The sequence below is a fragment of the Hyperolius riggenbachi genome, chromosome 1 (assembly GCF_040937935.1).
Source record: "Hyperolius riggenbachi isolate aHypRig1 chromosome 1, aHypRig1.pri, whole genome shotgun sequence".
In the NCBI taxonomy this organism is placed as follows: Eukaryota; Metazoa; Chordata; class Amphibia; order Anura; family Hyperoliidae; genus Hyperolius; species Hyperolius riggenbachi.
In genome coordinates, this window is record NC_090646.1 from 631,294,852 (window position 1) to 631,317,460 (window position 22,609).

The window sequence follows — 22,609 nt, forward strand, 5'->3', positions numbered from 1 at the left end:
ACTTTTTAAAACCACCACTGAAAACGCTCATGAAATCGCTTGCAAACCGCTCATGCAAAACGCTAGCGATCGCGATTATCGATAGAGTTTTGTAGTAGGTTCCAGGCCTCCTTAAGTCTGTAACCGGCTAAAAATATCCGAATGTAAGAGCAATTAGCGCTTTGAGACCTTGAGAACCGTACTCTGCTTTCTCAGTTTACTATTACTTCAAAGATTGTCCAAAAACACACACAACCTTCCCCTTAGCTGTAGAAATAGTTAACTGCACAGAGCAGGAGCCCAAGTGGCTCATTTTAACACCTGCACTAATCCGTACAGATGTCTTCTATAAAAGCTCAGTCAGTGATAACATTATTAACAGTATGACAACAGGCATCTGTAGCATATGGGCACTCCACTTCATAAGATGTCACATGATATATTAATACTTATTTATGGTTTACCTTTAGTGTTAAACCTCATCTCCAGGGACCAAATTCTATTTTACCGGGACTGGAATCCGGTCTGAACATTGCTGGATCAGCATCAGCCTTTGTTTACATACAGCCCCTGAGCAGCTGGCCCAATTCCCCCTACCCCACAATGGAAAGCCTCCACGGGTGATGTAAAGGAGGAGCCCACAAGGCTGGGGGAGGAAATAATGGACACTCCCATTGAGATGATGAAAGGGAGTTTTGCAAACAGGAACACAATCCATCTTTAAGGACAGGAAGACATTTAGACAGGAAGTTGGGAAACTAACTCTCCATCATTGAGAGATTTAGACTCAACAACTAGTTTGTATTGCTCCACCCATTTCCTGTACCTGGAGGGGGAGGGGGGGAGGGGGGATTCGTTTAGCCCCTTCCTGCATTATAAACATCTAAAATGAATTAAAAAAAAATCCTGCCTAGAAATGAGGAGCATCTGGTCCAATGCATGAGCACCATCGCAATCAACAACAATACTCCCGCTACAAGAACAGCCAAAAGCAGCGCGGCCCTGTGTGGGCACCTGGGCGTGAGCTGCAAGCAGTAACATCAAGATAAACATGGGCCGTTGTAAAAGTCAGCCTGCCAGCGATTATTTTTGGATGCCACTTCATGTGATAGTTATATGCCCGTAGTAAGCATGCCATTGAGTCCCACACGCCAGGCCCAGTGTAACGGGCCAGTACATCGCGTCCCGTAAGATACAGCAATGATCTCGTGTTCTCCTTGCTGTAGCGTCTCAGCCTGCCAATTGTAGTAGGTTAACCTTCTGGTTTTCCTTCTGATGAATCGAGGGTGACCGACCATTAACTCAAATATTTCACGGCTTATCACCCACGCAGCTTAGCACTGACTTCCAGTATATTGTTGGGGCACGAAAGGATAGGCAAGTCCACATTTGTACAGGGTCTTCCCAAAGCCGATGTGCCAGGAAAGCAAAGTCACTGAAACCAAGGCAATAATATAGAGAATTCCTAAAGGGGCCCATACACTGGTCGATTTCAGCCATCAATCGATCTATAGAATCGATCAGAAATAGATTCTATCAAATTCCCAGATCGATCGATTTGCGGCCGATTTTGATCGTTTAGATCTGACAGGATGGAAAATCTAGGTCGATGAGATCGATCGGCAGCAGATCGATGGCCCATACAGTTGCACTGGATCTAATGGTCCAATAATGCATTTAGATCGATTTTCAATACAAATTTCATTCTAAAATCTATCGGAAATCTGTTCCTAGTGTGTGGCACACATCAGATAAATTCTTGTCAGATTTGACTTGACAGGCATCTGCCAGAAATCTGATGGTCCAATCTGCTGCAAATCTATAAGTGTATGGCCACCTTAAGCCTACCTATCACGTGTCTGTTAGCCGATTGCTATGAGTAGAGCCGAATTTCTGGAAAAGCTACATAGGCATGGTGAATCTTTGAAAGCGGGAGAAAAAAAAAAAAAGACACAGGAACACCGGGAGCCCAATCTCGTGTAGTACCGTCTGGTTAGTGCCGGATAAATGTGTAAGCAAGTGTCTAAATACTCACAAGTGTGGGTTGCAATCCAAGCAACCACTGTAAACGCAGGTGAGGAAGTACCGTCCCCACTCGGCCTTTGTTCGAGGGCGTTACAGGCGCCGAGGACCTTGAGGACATAGCACATGGTACAAGGCATTTGAATTTGACCTGATGAAGCGGATTGTTTCCACGAAACGCGTTGTCTGATGTGCATAATAAAATCTGATATTTATAAGAGAAAAAAAAAATAAAAATAACCAACTCACTTTTGAAGCTAGACCATAACAAGCTAAGACTTACCTACTTATAGTGTAAAAACTGATATCTTGGGCACCTCCTACCCTCCCCTTCACATAGGCATGGGCCTTGGGCGGCTACAGCCCAAGGGGGCACCTGAACATGAAATAGAGTTGCTACCCAGGAAATAGAAGGCTGCAAATGGGGAGCAAATAATACAATAAAATGGAAGCTGATGCCCAAGAGAGCTGTATATGAAAGAGAAGGGCTACAATACATGGATAATAGACATGGAAGAGGGGGCTGCACAGGGAATGGGAGGGCCGCTGCTGCACAAGAAAGGCGAGTCACAGCATACTGGCCTAGGGGGCGCAAAAAGTATAAATCCGGCCTTAGCTATGGTCAATGAATAAAAGCTTGTGATATTTTTTTTTGCAATTTTGGGCATCTTTGCATTGCTGTTCTGTGACCATGCAGACTGTAAAGCCTTGCACCTAAAGTGACATGTGTATGTACAGTGCCTAGCACACAAATAACTATGCTGTGTTCTTTTTTTTCTTTCACTGCCTGAAAGAGTTAAATATCAGGTATGTAAGTGGCTGACTCAGTCCTGACTCAGACAGGAAGTGACTACAGTGTGACCCTCACTGATAAGAAATTCCAACTTCAAAACACTTTCCTAGCAAAAGATGGCTTCTGAGAGCAGGAGAGTGATAAAAAGAGTCAACGGTTCATAGATTTTAATATTTCAATGGATGTGTCATTGAGCAAAAACAAAAAAAAACAAAAACTTAAAAGTAGATTTAAACATAAAATAAAACTGTGCAATACCTAAAAGTCATTTTTAGGAGAAGGAAGATAGATACAATCATTTATTTTATTAGTTTATTTTCGCTTCAGGTGTCCATTACAGCAGACCTGAGCTCAGAACTTCATCTCTGCTCTAAAAAGATAAGCAACAGCACAATTTCCTTTAATGAAAAACATTTCTTTCTACAACCGATTCAAATCGTGCAATAAATCTGCAGTAGGTCTACTTCCTGCTTTCATGGAAGCAACCTAAGTTAACATCCTGTGTTTACAAATGAGCTGCTCTGCTGAGGCAGCCAGCTGACACAGGGGAATGATCAAATTAGTCACAGATGAGGAGAAATTAGACAGGCTATACTCTAAATACATACAGGGTGCTTTTCTCTAGGTTTTCTTTCTGTCCTGTGCAAGAGTTCAGGTTCACTTTTAAATAGGCATACATTTCATTTTCCACTGAGAGGTTATGCTATTGATCTTATAAAGCGATCAACTACTACAGTGTGGTTGATTAAAAGTCGATTGGCTAGTGGTCTACACACAGGCGACATCCTATGTGGTTTTCTTTCACTATTGAACTATCTGAAAGATGTTGAGCCGTTACGATCTGAAACCATTAATTGATTCTGTATCGATCGAAGTCATGTGAACGGTAGCAGATTCCTTTACGATCAACCATCTTGTGCGATCAAGTACAATGGTAGATTCAACCAAATTTCTGCCAATTTCAATCTGTTTGGCAGAACATCGATCCTCAATCTGATAAAATCATCTTATCAATTGGTTGATCATACAAGAAAATATATTGTCCCCTTTAAAGCAAACGTGAAGCAAAAAAACAAAAAACAAAAAAAACATAATGTAATGTATGTGTAAGAATAGAACAGAAGTAGCAAAAAGTCTACATTTTAACAGTAAAACCTTATTGTCAAGCTGTCTCTCAATGTGTCTTGGCTGTTTAAAGTGAATGGGAACCGCATTTAAAAAAAAAAATGAAGCAAATACGTACCTATGGAGAGGGAAGGATCTGGGTTGTATAGAGCCTTCTGTCTCCTCTCTCGGTGCTCTCTATCCTGTGCTGGCTCCCCCCCGTTTCAATCCCCCGCTAAAAGGGTATTTGGAAGTCTTCGGGAGCCGTGTCCTCCCAGAGCCATGTCCTCCATACTGCACAGGCGTGAGCGTGCAAGAGAGCGTGCTTGCGCAGGTACAGTACAGGGCCGCCCTTCTTCAGGAGCACTCGGGCTCCCTGAAGACTTCTGAAGCCCCCTTCGGCCGGGTAAAGCATTATTTGACTAATTTCGTCAAATACTGCTACCGAGCGAGCCAGCACCGGAACGAGGGGACCAGGAGAGGAGCGGGAAGGCTCTATAGGACCCAGAGCCTTCCCTCTCCTTGGGTAAGTATCTGTCTCATTCTTTTAAATGCAGTTCCCGTTCACTTTAAGTGCTTCAGAAAACATGACTGTATTCAACCAAGTTGGATCTGAATAGCTCAGAGAAGCTCTTTTGTATAGATAAAGTTTTAACTCCTCCTGTACTGGAAAACAATGAGGCTCTTCTTTGCTACTAATGTTCTTTTTTTTTAGCTGTACTGCATACTATAATTTTTACTCCAGGTTTGCTTTAAAGGTCAACTGAAGTGAGGTATATGGAGGCTGCCATATTTATTTCCATCTAAGCAATACCAGTTGCCTGGCAGCCCTGCTGATCCTCTGCCTCTATAGGTTCGTATACACGTCCGATAAAGATCGTTCGTTACGAACGATTAGACGGAAAAGATCGTTCGTAATGAACGATTGTGTACACACGTGAACGATATAAGTATAAAGTACTGAACGACGAACGATTAAAAATGCGTGCGCAAACGGAAGTGACGTTATGACAGGCAATAAGAACATGCGTTATTGGACGATCTTTGTACACACTGCAACGATTGAACGATTATCTTTCGAAAAAATCCGCCGGGTTGGATCGGTCGGATTGAACGATAACGGTCGTTATCGTCCCAAAAAACGATCGTTGGAAAATTTGGAGCGCACGATTATCGGTCCAATTGTCGTTATCGTTCGTTTTTGAACGATCGTTATCGTACGTGTGTACTCAGCTTAATACTATTAGCCATAGCCCGTGAACAAGCATGCAGCAGATCAGGTGTTTCAGACTTTAAAGTCAGATCGGACAAGACTAGCTGCATGCTTGTTTCTGGTATTATTCAGATACTACTGCAGAGAAATAGACCAGCAGGGCTGCCAGGCAACTGGTATTGATTAAAAGGAAATAAATATGGCAGCCTCCGTATACCTCTTACTTCAGTTCCCCTTTAAGCAATTGTTGTAGGAATTGAAACATGTTTTACCATTTGCATACAACAAAATCTTTCTAACATCACCTTTACCCATGAAAGTGCATGTCATGTCAGGGTGACATTACAGAGCAGCCACCAGACATGCCATTTACTTGTAAAGAGGCTGCATGTAGAGATATCGGTATGAGCTTGCACCATGCCTCCCGATCCGACAACAGACATGTGGTGACAGCAGCACTTACATGACACAGGGAAGGTCGCATGTCCCCGGCTACACTTTCTCCTCCCCACCTGTTCCATCCAGTCTGTGCATAGAGCTCAGCATGCGCTCCTCTGTGGAAGCAACATACCAAGGCTTTAGGTAACACCAACGCCACAGACCAGGACAGTTGTCACAAAAGCCAATCTGATGCCGGCTTTCATTCATTTCAACTTGTAACCAAAGAGTAGCTAGAATTAAAGCGGATCTAAATTCAGAACTTCCTCTCTACTCTTAGGCTACTTACACACCAAGATGTTGCGTTTTAGGGGACATTATGGTCGCATAACGTGCCCCTAACTCAACGTGTGGTGGTGTTGAAGTTGGACGTCAGATTGAGCCGCGTTAAGTGGCTCTGAAAGCAGCCACTTCAGGATAGTGATAGAAAGTCCGGATCTTTTTAAGGATTCAGATCATTTGAATCGGATCATTGAAAAGATCTGGATCTTTGAACCGAATCATTTGAATCATTTTACTAGGGAAACAGACTGAGTGAGATGACTAGCAGGACAGGACTTTCCCTGCACTGTACATTCTGTATGTTCCTGTTTCTTCCAGACAGACATCCACTGTGAACCAAATCTTTCATTGTGATGATCCGACTCACAAAAAAGATCCGGATCAAATGAACGATTCGTTCATGATCTGGACAACACTACAGTCCTACCAGGAGTCTCCGCAGTGCAGTGATTATTAATTAGCCATGTGGCTGGCCGCTGAGGAGGAGGGGAAACCTCCTCCTCCAACATTACTGAGCATGTGCAAGCAGTCTAACGCTGCTTAGCCCAGTATAACTTACAGCATGCAGCACTTTGATTAAACGTGCTGCGTTACTATGTAACGCAACGTGTGCACTGTGAACAGCACATTGATTTTACAGTGCTGTGAGTTAGGCTGCGTTACTGGCTGCTGTAACGTGGGATTTTAACGTCCCACTGTGAAACCAGCCTAAAAGATAAGCAACAGCATAATAACCTTTACAGAAAATCATTTCTTTGTTACGGCTGATACAAATCCTGCAATAAATCTGCAGTGTGTCTACTCCCTGCTTTCATGAAAACAGACATAGGGTTAACATCCTGGGTTTACAAATTAGCTGCTCTGCCGAGGCAGCCAGCTGACACAGCTGAGAGTTTAAATTACAACTTGTGATCAGTCACAGATGAGGGGGAATTAGAGAGGCTAAACTCTCTAAATACATACAGGGTGCATTCCTCTATGCTTTCCATTTGTCCTGTGGCAGAAGTTCAGGTCCACTTAGAAAAAAAAAAAAAAGTTTGCAAATATGTTCAATCAATCTATGGATTTAGGAGAATGGAGTATGCGGCTAAAGCGGTAAACCTGGATGGATAAATACAGTGTGTGGTTTGTGAAAAGTATGTCTTTAAGTTACAATTTCTGACTCTACCGTAAAGCTACTTACACACATACGACAACGATCGTTCGTTGTGAACGACGAACGAACTTTTAGGCTAGTTACACACCAAGACGTTGCGTTTAGGGGACGTTATAGGGCACATAACGTGCCCCTAACGCAACGCCTGGTGCTCTCTGGTGTGGACGTCAGAGTGAGCCGCGTTGTGCAGCTCACTCTGGCATCCGTGATGCGTACTCTTGGACGCATGCGGCATCACGTGGTCCCGCCCAGCCAATCGCCGCACAGAGCGGCCGCTCCAGGAAGTAAACACTGCACGTCACTGAGAGCAGTGAATATTAATTAGCCATTTGTCCGGCCGCTCTGCCCTCCTCCCCAACATGACTGAGCATGTGCAAGCAGTCTAACGCGGCTTAGCCGAGTAGAACGCACAGCATGCAGCACTTTGCTGCGTTACAATGTAACGCAACGTTGGCAGTGTGAACAGCCCACTTGTGTTACATTGCTGTGCGTTGGGGGAGCGTTACAGGCTGCACTAACGTGCGCCTGAAACGTCCCTGTGTGCAAGAAGCCTTAATTGACGAAAGAACGACCTAAGTAAAGTTAGTTTTTAAAGGTGTGTAACGATCTGATCGTTAGAACAAACGTTACATCGCGTAAAGCAACTATTGCGCTTGCGCATAAAAATGAAAAGTTCCATGGAGAAATAGCGAAATGCGCATGTCTAGCCTAGTACGAACGACCGGTTTCCAATGATGTACTACTGCAAACGATCGTCGTTGGGAAAAATCCGCCAAGCTAGATTGTTCGTTTTTAACGATCTAGCTCGTCCGTCGTTAGACTAAATGGTCGTTGGCTGTTTTTTTTTTTTTTAAACAATCTTTGTTTGAAATGATCGGGGAACGATCGTTTCAAACTACTATAGTCGCATGTGTGTACGCACCTTACGTAGCACCTCTTGCAACATCCCCCACCGTACAGAGCAGGGCTGTGGAGTCGGAGCAATTTTGGGTACACTGAGTTGGAGGTTTCATAAACTAAGGAGTCGGATGATTTTTGTACTAAATCCACAGCCCTGGTAAGTATTAGACTAACAAACACTGGTCCACATGACAGCCCAGGGGCCCCAGGTCTCTCTCACTCACTGGGGCCCCCAAACCACCATGCGACACCTAGAGGGAAGTGCGGGCAAGCCCTGGACCTCTCACCTCCAGGGAACTCGCCCCACCACCTCTAAACTGAATGCCAACTGCAACAAACACAATTGCTAACTTCCAGTCACAACTCTGACTGGAAGTTAGCAATTGTGTTTGTTGAAGTATTAGACTACTAAGGAGTTGGAGCAATTTTGGGTACCTGGAGTCGGAGTCGGTTGTTTCATAACCTGAGGAGTCTGATTATTTTTGTACCGACTCCACAGCCCTGGTACAGAGTGATGTGTCTGTACATCACCTGTTCCCAGACTACCCGCAAAAACAATCGCTGACCTTCCTTCCTGGTAAGAGTAATTGATAGTGCTTACATAGCATATAAACATGTATGAATGTGAACTGAAACACAAAAGAATCAATGAGTAAGAAAGCCAACTCCACATTAACACATCCACTCAGAACAGCCTTGTCATTTTCCTGTGTGCGGCTATAATGTAACTCCAAGGTGTCACTGTGATGTAGAGTGATAACAGTGTGAGCTGGCTGTAACCACACCACCTCACTTGCAAATGGATTGCACTGCTAACGTCACACTGCAGGCTGGTTCCTAGTGGTTCCAGCAGGTTTTTCTGCTGTGTCAGTTCATCACTGCTAGAACTCCTGTGTGTGCATGATAAGGATGCCCACGCTGTCTCTGTGTACGTGTAAGAGCACATGTTTAATCCTTAAGGTGACCATATATCTAGCGATATGGCGGCTGATCGACCAAGAGACAGTTCTCTCTCTGATCGAATCTGAATAGAGAGAGAGAGATCTGTTGGCCGCTATAAACCGCAGGCCGATTCCTGATCAATTTCAACATGAGGGAATCGGTAAATCTGCAGTGTGTCTACTTCCTGCTTTCATGGAAGCAGACATAACATCCTGTGTTTACAAATTAGCTGCTCTGCTGAGGCAGCCAGCTAACACAAGAAATCAAATTGCAGTTGTGGTCAGTAACCAATGATGGGGAATTAGACAAGCTGGTGCACACCAGAGACAAGGGCTGGTGTACACCAGAGCAATTCTGAAGCTTTTTTTTTTTTTTTTTTTTTTTTTAAACGCTTGCAGGGGGAAAACCACTCGGCTAATGAAAGTGAATGGGCTGGCGCACACCAGAGCGGCTCGTTTTTACCACAAACGCTAACTCCGGGGCTGCAGCATTTTTTAGATATCTGAGGCGTTTCTGTCTCAATGTAAAGTAGAGGGAAGATGAAAACCGCTCTGAAAAACACTCGATCAGAGCGGTTTTGTTACAGAGGCTGTTCACTGGAGTTCTAGTGCAAACTAGAACTCCATAACTACCTTTTACAATTTCCTCTTATCTACTGCCATCATTCCGTGAACGACAATAAAGAAAAATCAGGTTACACTTCCAACCTACTGACCGAGATGACACTTTCCTACCGCCGTGCCTCCGTGACCTAGTTATTGCAGCTGGTAAAGCTGAAGAAACCGGTTGTCAGAGGCATGCCGGATGGAAAAAATAAACAGATCAGTAAAAGCACTCTACAAAATACCTGCTTCCCCATGAAGGTTAAGGGTAGGAACACACTAGGCAGAATCGCATATGCGTTTTTCACTATGGGCTATGGAAACCGCATATGCGATTCTGCCTAGTGTGTTCCTACTCTAGAAGTTCAAGAGGAAAAATGATGTTGTGTGGGTGGCACTAAACCCGATTGTCTTTTGGATGGACGCAATTCTGCATTATGCTATGTAGGGGGTTAATCTGTCTAATTAGGTTAATGAGGGGCACACTGCCTAATGTTTTTTTTTTTATTATGATACAGGCCGTCGATCTACCACTGCTCCCCTGTCTTGTCCGATCGATTGTTGCTGGGAATCAATCCATCTTCCTGCCCATGGAAACTCGAGACATCACGACGGGCGCAAATGAGAGTTCAGATGATTGTAGTACTTTCCGCGGGAGTCATCAGGGCTGATCCACCACAGCGGGTAATAATCGCGGTGCTTCGAAAAACGCCATTAATTGTGCACGCATACCCACATCATGGAAACACAGAAACAATTGCTCGTCATGCAAAAAATAAAAACACATGCTCGTCGCAGGAAAAATCCCGACATGGATACATAGCTTAAGATAACCAGCAGATTAGATCAGCATGATCAAATCTACTGGCAAAAATCAATGCATTTATGGCCAGCTTAACGTAAACCAAGCACTATTTTTAGCACCCAGGGCATCCCATTTGCACATTAAACATGCATGCCAACAATGTGGCTCTTTGAAAAAAAAAATACTTCAAATGTACATTTTTTATAATTAAAGGTTTAGCAGAAGCTTCTTACCATACTTCTGAGGCCTGCCTGACTGCTAATCAGTGGCCCTTGGTTTCCTTTAAGACCAATATCTTAGCTTTCTCTTCGTTTCTAAAACCTGGTGTAGATGTCACGGAGTTCCCCTTTAGTTACAGCTCTAATTACACCCACTAGGGGCAATATTGTATTGGAGTTAATATAGGAACCCTGAGCCCATTATGTTCTAAACTCCATTCACAGAACTTGGTACCTATTCAGCTACCTCTGGCATATCTGTCCACCTCTACCCCTGCCTTTGTAAATTCACAGGAGTGTAAAAAACGGATAAGTTAATCATTAGGGGATGTTTACAAATGGATCGTGCGTCAGGACAGCTATGCTAATGTTTACCTTTCCCGATTACAGTAAGTCAGCCAAGTTATAATGTGCAAAATTAAGAAAAAATTAATCTTGTGAAATGATTGCATTAGTTTTCTATCTACCATGACAAACCTTGAGTTAAATGGAAAATGTAAATTGGTTCATTCATCCTTCATAAAACTTTACATTTACCAGAAAAAGATGATCAATGGGATGGTTTATTAGCCTAACTAGATTCAAACTTGTTGCAAATAGCATGCATTAAAGTGGCACAAGTGCTATACGCTGGCGTCGAGAATACTACTTATGGAAGAACAGATAATTGCGAAGACTGATGGACACTGCGCAGTGGGCGACACAGGCCATACGTAACGTATTTTTCCCAAAATGCAACAAGGCTCACAGACAGGAAACAGTCAGGACCTTGGCCATGACATCACACTGTAGGAGGGGTTTCACCACAATATCAGCCATACAGACCTCCTTTATGATCTATTCAAGAAAAGGTAAAGATTTCTCATGGGAAAGGGGTTATCAGCTACTTATTGGATTCCTTGGTTACAGTTCTTTTTGAAGCATGTCCCCCCTAAATGTGTGACATCACCACACAGACTGCCCTGTCACCAAGGAACCGGGAGACCCAGAGGGTGCTGAGCCACAGAGACTTCTGAGTATTTTTAGCAACCGTTCTTTATATAGCCGGGAAACACTATGGAGTGCTTTGCTGAAAACGCAGCCTCTTTCTCATCAGTCCCATCTGCACCACTGTCCCCATCCTCACCTCTGACCCATGCACTAATCACTTCAATAAGTGATCTCAGGGTGATGATGGGTACAGAGGATGATTGGCACTCCCTGGGGAAAGGGGTAAGCACCCTTCAGGCCAGTACACGGGGTCACATCACTGGCCTGTGCTTTGAAGCGATGACGGTCCCAGAAGCCTCTGCTCTACTCTGTATACATCCTGCATACCGGCTGGTTGAGGAAGATGAAAGCGGATGAATGATTAGGCTGCAAATCAGTTAAAGCTGCAGTGCAGACTCACAAGGGGGGTTTAAAGAACATTTTTCTTCCTCTTTCCTAGAATGCGGAGTGACACATGAGACAAAATACTCATCCACACAAGTCGGTTTTCTATGTCTGGACATCAGATGCAAAGCTGAAGCCCAGCCAGAAACAAAAGAAGGAAAACGAAGAAATGCACCCTGTATGCATTTAGAGAGTTTAGCCTGTCTAATTCTCCCTCATATGTGACTAATCATTAGTTGAATTTGATCTCTCAGCTGTGTCAGCTCAGGACTCTCTTCTGCCAAGGCAGAGCAGGTACAGTGCTGCCCATAATTATTCATACCCCTGGCAAATTTTGACTTAAAAAAAAAAAAGTTACTTTTATTCAACCAGCAAGTAATTTTTAGACTGGAAATGACATAGGTGTCTTTCAAAAGATAATAAAATTATGTACAAGAGGCATTATTGTGGGGGGAAAAACATTTCTCAGTTTTTATTTACATTTGAGCAAAAAGTGTCCAAAATTATTCATACCCTTCACAAACTGTCACAGCCTGTGGGAAAATCCAAAGTTCTATACCATTCCAAATAGTCCAAGCTGTTCTAAAGCATCCTAATTACCCTAATTGGGAACAGCTGTTTAATAAACCCAAAAAGGAAAGAGGCTTACCAGCTGGTGACAACCCACATTATAAGGTTGTATCAACGCTTTGGTAGGACATCAGGAAGCAACAGTCTGTCCAGGATCCACCAATTCAGCAATGATTCCTCTCACGGATGGATATCAGTAAACATCATAAAAAACAAACAAACGGCAACTCTAAGTGTAAACCGTTTAATATAGAGTTTTCATAGTAAAAACAGCTTAAAAATAGCATAAAAACAAAACTTACATACGGGGCCCATGCAATGGGAACCCCGAGAAAGTTGCACACGTGTATGGGTCAGCAGTAAAGGACAGTATGAAGGTGCCGCCTGTCTCCTTCAGACAGGCGGCACAGGCAGACAGGCGGCACCTTCATACTGTCCTTTACTGCTGACCCATACACGCGTGCAACTTTCTCGGGGTTCCAATTGCATGGGCCCCGTATGTAAGTTTTGTTTTTATGCTATTTTTAAGCTGTTTTTACTATGAAAACTCTATATTAAACGGTTTACACTTAGAGTTGCCGTTTGTTTGTTTTTTATGATGTTTAGGGCCCTTTCACACCAGAGGGATTTTTCGGCGTTTTAACGCCACGGCCGAAGTTGGCGTTTTGCTAGGTAAAAGAAAGTCCATAGACTTTCATTTTACCTTTCACATCTAACTTGGCGTTTTGGAGCGTTGCGTTTCACTGCTCCCAGGAGCTTTTTCAGGGCTGTTAACAGCCGAAGTTGGCTGTTGGCGTTTCAATGATAGTCAATGGAAAACGCCAACTTCAGCGTTTTCAAAGCGTTTTACAGCTATCTTGTTCACTTATTTTTATAGAAGAAAAAAAAAAAAAAGGACGTTTTCATATGGGTTGTAAAACCCTTTCAAAAGGCTTTGAAAACGCTTTGAAAACGCTATGTATTGGCGTTAAGCAAAAGGCTGACTTTCAGCCTTTTCAACCGCAGCCTCTAGTGTGAAAGAGCCCTTACTGATATCCATCCGTGAGAGGAATCATTGCTGAATTGGTGGATCCTGGACAGACTGTTGCTTCCTGATGTCCTACCAAATCGTTGATACAACCTTATAATGTGGGTTGTCACCAGCCGGTAAGCCTCTTTCCTTTTTTGGGTATCCATGATTGCAGAGCTGTGCCGTGAACCCAATATTTATTGTGGTGGAGATTTGCCTGCTTTTATCCTTTGCTGAAGACTCGTCTTTTGTTTTTGGACTCTGCGCTGAGCATATATAATTTACCTGTTTGTGAACTCTGGACATCGTTCTTCTCTCAGCAGCGGCCACTTTGTTTCCTTGGCGCTGATACACATATGCAAACTTGTTTTAATAAACCCAACAGGTTAAAAACACCAGCTCTCTGCAGTTGATTTGTGGACAGTCATAGCTAAGACAAAGGAGCTCAGTGAGGACCTGCGGCTGTGCATTGTGCCTGCTCACAAGTCAGGAAAGGGCTACAAGGTCATTTCTAAATGTTTCTGAGTTCAAGTCCGCTTTAACATGGATCTTAACTTTTCGAGTTTTACTTTCAAGTGAACCTGAACTCCGAACTTTCCATTTGTTCTCAAAGATAAGCAACAGCATAGTAACCTTTAAAGAAAAACAGTTGTTACAGTCGATACAAATCCTGCAATAAATCTGTGGTGTGTCTACTTCCTGCTTTCATGGAAGCAGACATAGGGTTAACATCCTGTGTTCACAAATTAGCTGCTCTGCCGAGGCAGGCAGCTGATGCAGCTAAAAGATCAAATTGCACTTGTGGTTAGTAACAGATGATGGGGGATTAGACAGGCTAAACTCTCTAAATACATAATGAGTGCATTTCTCTGCGTTTTCCTTCTGTCCTGTGCAAAGAGTTCAGGAGCACTTTAAAGGCGCTTGTACATCAGTTGAGCAGCTTCAGGACGCGATCTGGTGAAACACGAGACGGTATTGTCTTTGTCTTGCGTGCTGTCGAGGATCACAAACCCTCTCAAAGCCCTAGCCTGAGAGACATATTTGAAATGCCAAAATTTCCACATAGCTAAAGAAACATCCTCATGCATTCCACACACTGCAGATCGGCAGCACGAAATACTGGGCAGTTACCCCTGAGCCTCATCTCTCTGCCTGGGGCGGCAATCACAAGCCTCCCCTCCTGACTAAACTACAGCCAATAGTCATACACTGCTTAATACAGTCTGCAGTCACAACTACCCCAACCACCACCATCAACAGCCAAAAGTCACATACACCAAAACACAGCAAGCATGTGACTGTGAAGTGACTTGTGGTTGTAGTTTAAATGCCGTAAGTGTGTAGACAGAAAAGAATGCTTATCGCCTGGAAGAGATCAAGACTCTATCCAAGCACTGTACAGATACCCCACTATGGCAGAGCGACATGCCATCATTATGGGGAGGAGAGAAAGGATGTTGCGCAGGGCACCAGAGAGATGCTTCCAGTGGGAGGGATAAGGAGGGGGAACAATGGACTGGCCTGTTGATATTTGAAACAGCACATTTGTAAAGCACTTTTCTTCCATAGGACCCAAAGCGCATAAGCTTGTCTCAGATCACTACATAGTGATGTGTACTGAGGGGAAAAGTTACGCGATCATAAATGCCAGACTAAACTGGTGGCTTTTCAGTTCCGATTTAAATGTGCCCAAGGTTGGAGCTGTCTTGATTGCGTGTGGCAAGGCGTTCTAAGAGGTAGGGGCAGCATGACGAAAAGCTCTGGCTCCAAAAGGTTTTTAGATGAACTCCGGGGGTGGTCAAGTTATTGGATTCTTTTGATCTGAGGTTGTGATAGATAGATAGATAGATAGATAGATAGATAGATAGATAGATAGATAGATAGATACACACACTTGGGCTCAATTTTAAAAGATTGTTTGTGGAGAGTCTGTTCCCACTGAGGCGGCGTCTGTCACTTGCAGAGATGCCAGCACATGTGACTCCCTGTAGCCTGGCCATGCACAGCTATGGTGATTCGGATGCATGAAATAAAAAAATGTTGCGTGCCGTCTAGAATTCGTTTGTAAGTCATGTGTTATACATAATGAAATGTGGATCAATGATTTACTTTTACGATAATTTAGGATTTGGACATCAAGACATCAAGTATAAACATTTTTTGTGCTCAAAATTATGTTACAAAAGAAACAGTTCAGTACATTTTGTACATGAAGATACCTTTGTTTCCATGCACGATACATTGTAACAAGTTGTTTATATTGCACTTATGTATATAAAAAACACACACACACACACACACACACACACACACACGGCTCTATTCACTAAGCATTACCGCATTTAGTAATGCTGAAAACAGCTGATTTTCCCGATCACCTTCCCTAATTACAATTCACTAAACACATTACCTCACAGATAATATTACCGACTAGTAAGGTAAATTAACGACTTGTGCGGTGATTGCCTCAAGAGTTTACAATTCACAAAGATTTCCGCATTCGGTTTGCTGGGCAAAAGTGCTCAGTATTTTTCTCCAGCTCACGGCAGCGGATATCTCACTTTTTCTATGCACTCTCTGTGCGGTAGGATTTGACAGACAGCCTTCGGGGAGAGCCAGACAGCCAATAGGGAGAGCCACACAGCTCTGCTTCTCACGGTGATTGGATGCGACAGAGATTCTGGTGGGTCTTTCACTGTATTAACAGCAGAGGAAGGTGAGTTTTAGAAGGCTTTTCTGCGTCCCTTTAGATGTGGAAATCCGTATTCTGGCATGCAGAAGAGCTCCCCCTGGTGGCTGCAGCACATCTAAAGGGATGACAGGATACACTGCACAGAAAACTCTCAACGCATACACACAGCTCCCTGTCTGACCGCTGACCTGCTCCGCCGCATACACACAGCTCCCTGTCTGACCGCTGACCTGCTCCGCCGCATACACACAGCTCCCTGTCTGACCGCTGACCTGCTCCGCACTGGTAACATTTACCGAGCAGGGCTTAGTAAATTGAGGCATGTTTGCTCGGTAAACCACCAAATTTGAAAAAAAGTGTAAAATACCAAATTGGGTACCTACCAAAATTTTTGTACCGAACTGCCCTTTGTGAATAGAGCCCATAGTGTATGTTCGTTAGCTTGTCAAATCTAAAGCCCCATCTACACCATACAATTTTTTGTCCGATTTGATTCATTGATTCGATTCAATCTGACATTTCCGACAGGGATTTGATTAGTTTCAATTTGCCAGTGCAAACAATGGAGGTAATTAGTGTCTCAGCAGAGCTGATTCCACCTCTGTGGATTTATACAAAACATGCACTGTTGATGGGCCTTGAGGACAGGGTTGGGGAACACTGGTGCTAGATTGTAAAGCCCAATCTAGACGATACGATTAAGATTCTATTTACGATCCGATTAAATCCGACATGCCCGATCGGGATTCGATTAAAATCGATTTGCGTTTCAAAACAATGGCAAATCGAATCCCGATCTGACATGTCGGATTTAATCGGATCGTAAATAGAATCGTACAAAGAATCGTATCGTGTAGATTGGGCTTAAGCCTTTGACAGGGCCCTCTCTCCTAGTGCATTCTACCCAATCATGCATCCAGCTCACAAAATAACATGAAACTGTATTACTGGGCAGAGCTGGGACAAGGTTCTCCAGCACCCAAGGCTGAGACACCAAAGTGCGCCCCTCCATCCCTCCCACCCCAGCTGTCACACACTGATTGCTATTAGACTAAGAGGGCCACAGGGCCCACAACCTCCCCAACACCTTAATATCTAGTTATCTGGCTTGCAGTCACTGCCATGTATCCCCTTTTCTTATTTATTTCTGCTTCATACACAATTAGCAATGACAGCTGAATGAATTGTGCGCCCCCTCCTACACTGCGCCCTGAGGCTGGAGCCTCTCCAGCCTATGCCTCGGCCCAGCCCTGTTACTGGGACTACTACTCCAGTGTAAAATCTTTTTACCTGTATTGTGTTGTCTGTCACCCCGAATAATGTCTGTGGCCTTATTTTATTGTACTTAAGACAAAACATTTATATCGCACTTTTCTCCTGGCAGACTCAAGGGGCCAGAGTTGCAGCCACTAGGACAAGCTCTATAGGCAGTAACAGTGTTAGGGAGTCTTGCCTAAGGTCTCCTCACTAAATAGGTGCTGGCTTACCAAACAGAAAGAGCCAAGATTGGAACCCTGGTGTCCTGTGACAGAGGCAGAGCCCTTAACCAGGAATAATAAAGATACCAGCAGGACTGTGGAGTCGGTACAAAAATCACCCGACTCCTCAGTTTATGAACTCCTAGTCCGACTCCAGGTACCCAAAATTGCTCCGACAGACTCCTCAGCCCTGGAGATCAGGCATTGGTTGGCCAAACAAGCACAATGTATTTACTGAACGAGCCTACTTAGCAGCGTTCAATGAACATACACAGGCCAGATTTCCCACACAGGGACAAGGAAGTCAGCATGGCACCAGCCTGTCTCAAGGAAACCAAAAGCGCAGGACTAGTAAAATCCAACCCAGCCAGTTCAATTTGCTCAAGCAAAGTAGATTCTGTATTTTGTACATCAAGGGGTCAGTACAGAAACCCAATCATTTCTCAGTTTGCCCATTAACACAGACAACAATAAATAGACAAGACACTTATATTGCGCTTTTCTCCTTGCAGACTCAAAGCGTTTCATTGATTTAGGCCAATGTCACACAAATTATATACTGTCCGAGATACACCACTTATACAATTTCCAGCGATTCTTTTCTGCTAATGGATTTCCTGTCAGTCAGCTTCTAATCACTATTACAAAGGACACTTGGAGGGGTATACGGAGGCTGCCTTATTTATTTCCTTTTAAACAATACCAGTTGCCTGGCAGCCCTGTTGATCTCTTTGGCTGCAGTAGTGTCTGAATTACACACCAGAAACACGCATGCACCAAATACAGTCAGACTTCAGTCAGAAACATCTGATCAGCATGCTTGTTCAGGGTATGCGGCTAAACATATTGGAGGCAGAGGATCAGCAGGACAGTCAGGCAACAGGTACTGTAAGTCAGCCTCCGTATTCCTCACTTCAGGTGTGCTTTGACAGAGATACCTGTAGGGGGCCAACCCTCCCTAGAAAATGCATTTTCAGCTGACAGTTGCTAGTTGTAAGCAGATCTACAGCTCAGGCCTGTATCCCTGGTGTGCCACAAAATAATAACATTTCTATAGCGCTTTTCTCCCATATGACTCAAAGCGCTCAGGCTCTCTCAGATTCAGTAATTGGTAGTAGGATGAAGTATTCACACAACAAAAGTTATATTTCTGCAAATGCCAAACTGAACAGGTGGGTTTTCAGTCTGGATTTAAACACGACCAGGGATGGAGCTGTCCTGATCTGTTGAGGTAAGGAGTTCCAAAACGTAGGGGCAGCATGACAGAAGGCTCTGGGACCAAAAGTTTCCAAGTGGACTCTGGGTATGACTAGATTATTAGAACCTGTGGATCTGAGAATACAGGGATTGCTACGCAGCTGCAGCATTTCTTTCATGTATCCAGGACCCAGATTGTTCAGGGATTTAAAGAGAAACTCCGACCAAGAATTGAACTTTATCCCAATCAGTAGCTGATACCCACTTTTCCATGAAAAATATAATGATTTTCACAAACAGACCATCAGGGGGCGCTGTATGACTGATTTTGTGCTGAAACCCCTCCCACAAGAGGCTCTGGTACCGTACGGTACTCTGGGCAAACTGCCACAATGTAACAATGACACACACAGGAAATGGCTGTTTATAGCTGTCTGTTAAAGCCAGAACAGCTACATAATCTGCCCACAGTAACAATGTCACCATGTAATACATGTCAGAATGTGAATCTGGGAGAGGAAAGATTTTACAATGAGCAAACTCTGACTAAATCATGTATACATAATTATTGTAAAAATTAAGCACCTTTTTATATTAAATTATTTTCACTGGAGTTCCTCTTTAAATGTCAGTAGGCCGATATTGAATAAGACCCTCCATTCTATAGGTAGCCAGTGAAGGGAGTGCAGGACTGGCGTTATGTGGCAGTGACGGGGTTGGTTTGTTAGCAGTCTGGCAGCAGTATTCTGTATCAGCTGTAGGCGGTACAAGCCTTTAGTAACTCACACTAAAAAACCCAAAGCAAGCTGCCCTGAGCTACGTGTTAAACGCTATATCAACTTTCCCTACAGAGAAAATCCACCAGTCACAAAACACGACAGATAATACTGATAAAACTACAAAAATAGGTCAAATATACCAACAATGCCTGCAAGCAAATTATGAGCAGCAGATCAATAAACTTGGAATGTGAATGCAGAAATGTAAAAAACCTTTTAGTCTATAAACCAAAGAATGTATGCAATAAAAATACACAGACTGATTTCTCCGACATTGTTAAGTCACAAGTAAACTTTGCAAATGTCACTAATGTTAAAGGGAACCTAAGGTGAGAGGTATATGGAGGCTGCCATATTTATTTCCTTTTAATCAATACCAGTTGCCTGGCTATCCTGCTGATCATCTGCCTTTAATACTTTTAGCCGTAGACCCTGAACAAGCATGCATGCTTGTTTCTGATGTGATTCAGACACTACTGCAGCCAAATAGATCAGCAGGGCTGCCAGGCAACTAGTATTGTTTAAAAGGACATAAATATGGTAGCCTCCATATTCCTCTCACTACAGTTGTCCTTAAAGGAACACCTACTACTGAAGTGTCCTGCTAGTCTGAGGGGCAAAACAGGCTGATCGGCAGGCGTTCTTTGTACAGGGAACTATCACCTGCAATGATCAGGAATGATCACTATGTCTGAGGAGCGCCCCCCCAGGCTTAAAGGACAATTAAAGTGAGAGGGATATGGAAGCTGCCATATTTATTTCCTTTTATACAATACCAGTCACCTGGCTATCCTGCTGATCCTCTGCCTCTAATACTTCTAGCCATAGCCCCTGAACAAGCATGCAGCAGATCAGGTGTTTCTGACATTATTGTCAGATCCGACAATATTAGCTGCATGCTTGTTTCTGGTGTGATTCAGACACTACTGCAGCCAAATAGATCAGCGGGGCTGCCGAGGAACTGGTATTGTTTAAAAGGAAATAAATAGGTCAGCCTCTATATACCGCTCACTTCAGGTTCCCTTTAAATGACAACTTAAGTGAGAAGGATATGTAGGTTGCCATATTTTCTTTCCTTTTAAACAATGCCAATTTGCACACTGAAGGTCCATTTGGACCTTCAGTGTGCAAATTGTATCTCCCTGGTACACATTTGGTTAATTCTCAAACAATACCAATTGCCTGGCAGCCCTTCTGATCTATGTGACTGCAGCAGTGTCTGGATAACACCAAAAACAAGCATGCAGCTAATCTTATTAGATCTGACTATAATGCCAGATACATCTGATCTGCTGCATGCTTGTTCAGGGCCTATGGCTTTGGGCCCTTTTCCACCTGCAGTCGCTAGCGTTCACGCTGAACGCTAGCGATTGCTGAATCGCAAAACCGGCGATTCCCCGACGTTTTGCGGCCGCGATTTTGCTATGCACTGCATAGCAAAATCGCGGCAAATATCGCTCCGCCGCGCGTTCGGGTAAAAAACGAATCGCGGTAGTGGAAATGACCTACCGCGATTCCTATGTTAAAAAGCAAACCGTAGCGATTGTGAAATCGCTAGCGGTTTGCGACTTTGCGATTCAGCCAGCGCAAACGCGCTGGTGGAAAAGGGCCCTTAAAGTATTATGCTGGGAATACATGGGGTCGATCCGGCGGATCGATTATCGCTCGTCCCCGCCGGCGCTCCTTATCAGCTGCTCGATTCCCTGCCATTGTCCGCCGGCGGGGATTGAGCGGGCGGGGGTCGAGCAGCGTGATCGGACCAGCTGAATATTATCAGCTGGCCGGATCAGCTGCTCGATACACGGCACAGAAACGTACCATGTATCCCCAGCATTAGAGGCAGAGGATCAGCAGGACAGCCAGGCAACTGGCATTGTATAAAAGGAAATAAACATGGAAGGTTCCATATACCTCTCGCTTCAGTTGTCAAAGGCTGCAGAACATAAGTGATCCAGTAACTCTGAACTAGTTTTTGTTTAATTGTTGGTTATCAGACAGAAAACATTTACAACTTATGCTTATTAAAGTGTATCAGAAGAACACAGTGGGATGGCTAGAAGGAGTGGTTGTCTGATTGCTGTGCAGCACTGGTAAACTTTTTATTATTTCCAGGCTGTTGTGGATTTATAGGCTATGTTCTTGCCGTGGGTGTGTACATCGCCACCGCAATGGCAAACACTCAAGATTCACTAAGGCTGCATACACACCCAGTACACATGCTGCCAGCAACAAATCTACTGCGATTGCGCCTGGTGATCGTTTACCAGAGATCACTACACAGCTGAGGCCCAGTACAGAGAAGCCCATTCTGTGCTATGGATTGGGGAGAGTGGAACAGTGGTGTCCCGCTGCAACTCCAAGTCGGCCGAGAATGTCTCAGATCAACAGATTGGTGGTATGGGGGTCTCAGTGCATCGGAAAGTAGGCAGATTGGTGTATGGGGGTCTCAGTGCATTGGTAAGTAGGCAGGTTGGTGTATGGGGGCCTCAGTGCATTGGTAAGTAGACAGGTTGGTATATGGGGGTCTCAGTGCATTGGTAAGTAGACAGATTGGTGTATGGGGGTCTCAGTGCATTAGTAAGTGGACAGATTGGTGTACAGGGGTCTCAGTGCAGTAGTAGGTTGGCAGCTTTGTGTATGGGGGTCCCAGTGCATTGGTAAGTAGACGGATTGGTGTGTGGGGGTCTCAGTGCATTGGTAAGTAGACAGGTTGGTGTGTGGGGGTCTCAGTGCATTGGTAAGTAGACAGGTTGGTGTGTGGGGGTCTCAGTGCATTGGTAAGTAGACAGGTTGGTGTGTGGGGGTCTCAGTGCATTGGTAAGTAAGCAGCTTGGTGTATGGGGGTCTCAGTGCATGGTAAGTAGGCAGCTTGGTGTATGGGGGTCTCAGTGCAGTAGTAAGTAGAGAGATTGGTGTGTGGGGTCTCAATGCATTGGTCAGTAGACAGGTTTGTGTATGGGGGTCTCGGTACATGGTAAGTAGACATCTTAGTGTATGGGGGGGTCTTAGTGCATGGAAAGTAGACAGATTTGTGTATGGGGGTCTCAATGCATTGG

General features: G+C 44.1%; 1 protein-coding gene across 1 annotated transcript in view; it reads right to left on the minus strand.

Annotated features, from left to right (window-relative positions):
* RANBP3L (RAN binding protein 3 like) overlaps window positions 1–22,609 on the minus strand; it is a 74,688-nt gene that overhangs the window by 50,911 nt on the left and 1,168 nt on the right. The window lies entirely within an intron of this gene.